The sequence below is a fragment of the Amblyomma americanum genome, chromosome 4, assembly GCF_052857255.1.
Source record: "Amblyomma americanum isolate KBUSLIRL-KWMA chromosome 4, ASM5285725v1, whole genome shotgun sequence".
In the NCBI taxonomy this organism is placed as follows: domain Eukaryota; kingdom Metazoa; phylum Arthropoda; class Arachnida; order Ixodida; family Ixodidae; genus Amblyomma; species Amblyomma americanum.
The window spans coordinates 167,380,752-167,387,632 of record NC_135500.1 but is presented as its reverse complement, the minus strand read 5'-3'; the positions used below and the strand labels follow the sequence as shown (position 1 = coordinate 167,387,632).

Below are 6,881 nucleotides of genomic sequence, written 5' to 3'. Positions count from 1 at the left end.
GGAGTGCGCGGGCTTCTTTCGCATTACGTTGAATGGTGCGGTATCTCGTTTTGCGATTGCGTGCGTTTGCATTCTCCCAGTACCGGTTGCCGCAGTGATCTCCAACGTTTTTTTGTAGTGACGTCTTGTCCTACATCACTCGATATGAATTCGTTTTCCACTTGAATTTCCAGGTGAAAAAATATGGGTACCAGTTCAAAAATCCAGCTGGAAATGCGAGCTTTTCACCTGGGTGGTCTCCGTCTGCCATACCAGAGCCTACACTGCGCGTTTTCGCGCTCAATGTCCTCTTCGACCGGGTGCTTGAAGAAACCTTATTTGCGACGAAGCAGTTGAACACGGGAGAACCATTAAGTCTTGGTGGCTCTGAACTGCACAAAACTGAACACTCGGCAAGCCTATCAGGTATTGGAAATGAGGCAAAGATGTCCCTCGAAGGCTATTTTGCTGCGAGCCTTCCAGAACTTCAATGACAATCCAACGCCCCCTTGAATTTCCGCCATGGCAACACAACCGCGGAAACCAACTGTGGTCAACTTTACGCTGTCCTCATTCTAACCACACTCATGTCACCACGGACACAAAGATAATCTTGCCAAATTTCAGGCTGCAAATGTGCACTGCTTTCCAAAGCTCACACACAGTTGGGGTCAAAATGTCTGACTCCCTCTGCCGTGCCGCGCTGCATGCGAGCACCGCCTGACGATGCACTCCTAGTGTCAATACCAGTGCAGTTGTATTAAGTGTTTAAAGCACTGGTGTCAAGATCAGTGAAGTGCACCGGTCTCAACATCAGCACTTTAAACACGAACATTACTATATGGGAGTAAAAAGGGAACAAGCTGGCCTCTAGCGCACTCTCTTTCAAAAAAGGGGGTGCACTAGAGGACAGGTTACTGTTTTTATTTCGTTCTGTTTAGAGTGAGGAGTACACGCCCCCCCCCAAAGCTATACATGTCTAATTTGTCTGCATAAGTGTGATGGTAAAAACAACGCAGTGCTACACGGACAAATGAAGGAAGGACAACACAGCGCTGACTTAACGCTGACACGGTAACTCGTTGTGAGTCAGTGTTGTTTTACATCAGTTTTTCATTTGTCTGGCTGTGTGCCCGTGTGCAGTTTCAGCACCACGTCTGACCAATTCGCCCAACGGTTCAAAATGCTGCACAGCCAGTTCACAGTTCATACAAAGCTCAAAGACAGATGAAAATACACCCTACACATTAAATGCCAAAAGCTTTTATTGTGAGAAGTGAGAACAGTCAGATGAGAGATGCTTTTTCATTGAGAGAGGAAAGTCATTTTTGCAGACCTATGAAAGTGGGTGAGCCAGCTTTTTTTTATCCAGGACATACTAGTACACCAATGCAAAAATTGTAGCTTGTGACCACAAGTTTCTCTGCCAAATCTGCCTGAATTCGAGATTTGTGCAATGTGTGTACATCACAGAGCATAGTGCACAGTTAAAGAGGGTAGGGGATAAGGAAACTCATTTCAATACAATGTTACATAACAACCAACTAGATAAGTGCTATACTAAGTACGGCACTAATTCTTTAATTCTACTAATATACAACCTACACAGCTTTCAAACTATATTACATCACGAAAAATAAGCTTACAAAAAGTAAAAAAAAAGAACAGCAGGGCACTCTGCATCTTATGCATAGTGCCAAGGCAAGTACTATACAGGGTATTTATGTGTAAATATGCACAAGACTAAAGTGGCAGTCACATAGTTGTTCCACACAAGCTTAATTTGCACAGGCACTCCAAATAACTTTCTTTAGTTCCAACTTCAGTTTCAAAAAAAGCACATGTGCAACTAAAGAAGTACGTACAATGTAGTGCAAAAGCTCCCAGGCTAATGTTCCCATGGTTGGAGAGGCGACTATAAATTTGTTCACACAAGTCTCTGAGTAATAGTAGAATGTCTAGTTGACATAATCTTGAACAGCACAAGTACTGCATGGCAGCAACAGCTGCATGCTCACTATGACTGCACACATCTTGCCCTGGAAGCATTCACATCAGATTGTATGAGCCCTGTGTCCGCTACTACAATATAAACCGGGAAGAAAAAGATCTAAGCATCTTGGGATCCTAAATCAAGCACGCAAACATGTTGGTATGTCACATACCAACAAATAACCAGTGAATGCAAATAAATTGCGTGCATACTTGCCTAACTGGTAAAGAGGGATGACAATTCAACAAGCTTTGCCGTGTAAATAGATAAATAAGCAAGAGTGCACTACCATAGGAAACAGTTCAATGCGATTACAACCATTCGAGGGCTAAACACAAGCAATCTGCTCCGTGTACTCGTGGCATATACATACATATACGTCTATAAGGAGCTAGCATGTAAAAGAAAAATACGCAGCAAAACATATTTTTGAAGCAATAGCTTCATTCTCGTTACAGCGCAGTTCGAAGTTGAAAAAAAAAATTCTAGAAAAAGCAACATGAGATTCAGCAATAAGGCTGTGCAATATTAAAAGAAGTTTTTAAAAGTAGTATCAAAATAGTAGTACTTGTAAAATAAGAACAATCATAAAAAAGTGCCCAACAAAATCTAGTTTAACGGCCATTCCAAAAATCAAAGCCAAAGAACATGCACCTAACATAGAGTTATTAAACAGCACTAGAAAACACAACACTGGAAGTAAATAAGTATTCTAAAAATTATAGACTAATAAATCACCAGTGACAAAATTTACGCCTTCACAATAAGTGTGCAGTAGTATGGAAACTAGAACAAATCAAACCAGACATGCCCGCTCCAAATTTGAAGTGAAAGCTATAAAGGCCTGCTTGATACGACGATACACAACAGAAAAACCTTGTCTCAGGAAAAAGCCCCACGAAGGGTGCTTTAACAATGCTAGTGACGGAGTAGTGGCTGCCAATGCAACCTTCTTCTCTTTTTTTTTTTTTTTGCAGAGTATTCTTTCAACTTCAGCACTACCCAAAGCTATAAGACTTCATTGCGCCTACAAGAAGTATTCTTTTGTAATTCGGCTCGAAAACAATAAAATAGGAGCTTTCTCATGCAGACAGTAAAGTACCTGATGAGCAGTGCCTGCTTAAAGTAGTGCTTCAACGTTAGTACTAAACAAATCTCGGTTTGAGTAGCTAATAACCACCGCTCCAAGAAATACATACTCTGGGAATTAAGCTCAAAAGAGACAAGAGGCAACAATTTTTGCACAGTGAATAACATCCTCTAAATATTTAGCATCAGATACTCTTTACCTAAGCACATCTACGTGCAGTGTCAGGGTTTTCACTACCATGTCCTAAGAGATTGGTATTTTATGTTCCAGTTTGACTAATTTCTCCACAAAAATGGGGTTAATTATGCACCCTGAAAAAAAATTAGTATAAATGCAGGTTTTGTGCCAACAACAAAAATGCAAGAAAGTAGGGCAGCAAGAAGAGACCAGCTGCAGGAACTTCGACATGCCATCTCCTAGGCAGTTTCGTGATGTCCTTCGCATGCATTTCCTTTGTACAGACAAAACTGAAAAATAAGAAAAAGAGAAAGTTATTATTTGAGAGAACAAAAGAGCAATCAGTCCAAGGTACTCTCGTGGCTCTCAAAGGGGAACATGGAAGATAAAAAAAATGCCACAGTTACTGACATATTTAACTTTGATTACTTTCTTTCATTGCCGAAAGTTTGTCTATAGAGTAGAACCCCGCTACAGTAAACTCCGTTATAGTAAAAACTCAGATATAGTGAAGTGAAGCTGTGGTCCCATTTCGCCTTCCATAGATGACTGTACATTTTAAAGCGAAAGCTTTACTACTCCCCTCCGCAGCTTCTTCGCCATGTGTGCGAGTTTGATCTTGTACCGATGAGAAACCACGCGACAGCTATGACGTAACTCAGCAACCACCGCCACTGCCAAAACCAAGCGACTGCCTCCGTTTCTATAGGCCGTTGGCATTCAATGTGTTCATTGGCACTGACAACTTTCTACACTCCTATGACTTTGAGGAAAGGAAGGGCACACAACTGGCTCCATGGGTCAGTGGACACCTGAATCGCCCTTTGAGGTACGTGGCAGTGGTGAGAGAGAGATGCGGGCTGCATGCATTAGTGGTGATGATGTTGTGGCAGACACGCGGCATTGCAACAATAGGCTGCAGCAATCATTGGGTAACCAACCTCTCACGATCAACCATTAATTTAACCGCCACCTGTCAGGGTGGCAGGGTGGGAGTGCTACCTATCCAGTGTGCCGAACACGCTGAATGTTACAGATGCCAAGCCACATCTACTTGCCCGATACACCACACCTTTCACTCACTAACCATATACAGTAGTAGTTAAACCGCAGCCAGTTTTTTTTGGTTATAGTAAAGATTTTTGTTTTGCGAAAAAAAAAAACGGCCATAGTAAAGAGTGTCTGGCCGTGGCGATGTACTTCCCGCGGAATGACAAAGTTAGGATTGCGAGGCAAACAGATCTGAATGCGATAAAACAGCGCTCTTTGAGGTGGCTTCACCACCAAGCTAGAGATCAGCGAGGAGAAGCCAACTTAGCGAAGCCCTTGAGGCCGTGAGGCAAAGCGCGCGGCGCGCACGGAAAAAGTAACGCCGACTACGAACGTAGAGGGAAGGCGGCGCGGGTCGCTGGGAAAGGAACGCCAGTAGAAATGCAGTGAGGACTAGAAATGAGAAGGGCGTGCGTTCGTAGAACGGCTGCGCGAAGCACGGGGAAGCAGCGGCAAGAAGCAGAGGTGTGGTGGCAATAATAATAATAATAATAATAATAATAATAATAATAATAATAATAATAATAATTGGTTTTTGGGGAAAGGAAATGGCGCAGTATCTGTCTCATATCTTTGGGCACCTGAACCGCGCCGTAAGGGAAGGGATAAAGGAGGGAGTGAAAGAAGAAAGGAAGAATAGGTGCCGTAGTGGAGGGCTCCGGAATAATTTCGACCACCTGTGGATCTTTAATGTGCACTGACATCACACAGCACACGGACGCCTTCGCGTTTTTCCTCCATAAAAACGCAGCCGCCGCGGTCGGGTTCGAATCCGGGAACTCCGGATCAGTAGTCGAGCGCCCTAACCACTGAGCCACCTTGGCGGGGCTGGTGGCACTGCCTAGGTTGGTTTTGCCACACCACACTTGACTGTCGCGCACGTTTCTTAACTACTGCTTTTAAATAACGCTGAGGCCACAGAAGATGGTACAGTGATCATGCAAAGCTTTGATTTTCACATGGAATCAAACTCGCTTTATTTTGGTAGCGGTACTTCCACAAGACATAAACAAAGTAAAAAACATGATATGTGATAACTGAAAATAAATAATTATCACATAAAAGGATGATAAGAGCAGGATGTAGGGTATTTCTGAGTGTTGCTTTATAAACCAACACTTTGTGCTTAGTAAGTAGGCAGAGAGTATAATCAGAGCAATGCCATCACCAAAAACCTATATAGTAAAGAGTTCTGCTGGTCCAAGCTACTTTACTATAGACGGGTTCTACTGTACTTGCAAAAGAACATGGTAAACTCTGCTCACAGAGAATGCCATTACTTGCACAGAGGACAAAGTGACAGAACATGGAGATTGATGTATCCAGCTTTCATGTCTTCTGTATTTATACTGTCATTTCATGTGCTGTTGAGCAAACAAAAAAGGGGCATGCAATCAAGTTTTCCAGTTTTGCATGGGCTGCTTCAGTATTTTTGCAGTTTGTTATCCGTATAAAAGGCTAGCATGTCAAAACAGGAAGAGAGGTTTCTTTCATATTGCTGCTGGAGGGCCTAAAAATCAAACTTCTCTTCTTGAACAATTCTGTGAAAACACCTATACAAAAATCTCGATTCAAAAAAGATTCTGATAGAAAAGTCCCAATATACTTGCTTAATTAAACAATATCTCAATTACTTTGTGATGGACCTGATTTTTGTAACTTGAGATGAATGAGGTCTATCTCTGAAGTAACTTTTGTTCTAGTGCTGGCACCATTATTACCAGTGGCGTACAGCATTTTTCAGCCGCTTTCGTTCCTGTATTGCCAAAATATCCAAAAATTCTGGCCGTGGCAGTAATAACTAACTTCAAACTCTGAAAATTCGCACTTTAAGTTAATTTAAACAAATTTCTAAAGTTTGGTTGGCCAGCTACATTTCAAATACATTTTAAGGTCGCTCAGTTTGTAGACTGGTCATACCAGGATTTCGGCTCAAGTCAAACTTTGTCTTATTCCAACGCACCCGGCACGCAAAAGAGCGACAGCCAAGGTTGAATATGTCAGGTTAGCGGCACGGCGTCAGCTGAAAGTTCAACAGTCACACCTCAACACGGCAATAAATAATTCAAAAATCTCTCCTCATGCATTTGATTGTTGCCCGCATCAGCTCTGGCATCCGTAAAACGACTAGAGTGTGCGCAACGGCAGGCGTGCCAACAATCGGAGGGCCCATGTCGCCGTGTAGTTTTGTTTTCAGAGGTTAGCTGCCAGCCTGATAGTGGCTATCGGCCGCGCATCAGTCAGCACCGCTGCAAACACTAATTAAGCATTGCCACAGTGTGTTTTTTTTTTTAAGGTGCCTCTCTATTTTGGCCCCTAACCTAAGTGCCACCCTCACTTCCATTCACGTGTTTTGCCTTGGTGCCAACAATACACACTTATCATGAGCTGTTCGCAGTTTCTGCAGTGAAGCCTCCTCATACGGAAACCGCCACTACTGGGTGGCTGCACCGCTACGCAATGCACCGTGAAAGAGGCAGCAGAGATTATTAAAATGTTGAAGCAGCTCTGATTCGACATTACCAGCAATGTGCACGCAAAAAGCATTGACGGGACAGCGATAAGCCGCCATTGCCGTGCAGTTTTCGCTCA

At 43.0% G+C, this 6,881-nt stretch overlaps 1 protein-coding gene across 3 annotated transcripts in view; it reads right to left on the bottom strand.

Moving 5' to 3' along the window:
• Positions 1-1,226: 1,226 nt before the first annotated feature.
• The window catches only part of Sulf1 (Extracellular sulfatase Sulf1), a 59,698-nt gene continuing 54,043 nt past the window's right edge, over positions 1,227-6,881 (bottom strand). For all 3 annotated transcript variants that reach the window (XM_077662182.1, XM_077662181.1, XM_077662183.1), the window contains exon 18: positions 1,227-3,529. The gene's annotated coding sequence lies outside the window, so the exon portion shown is untranslated. The remainder of the gene's footprint in view (positions 3,530-6,881) is intronic.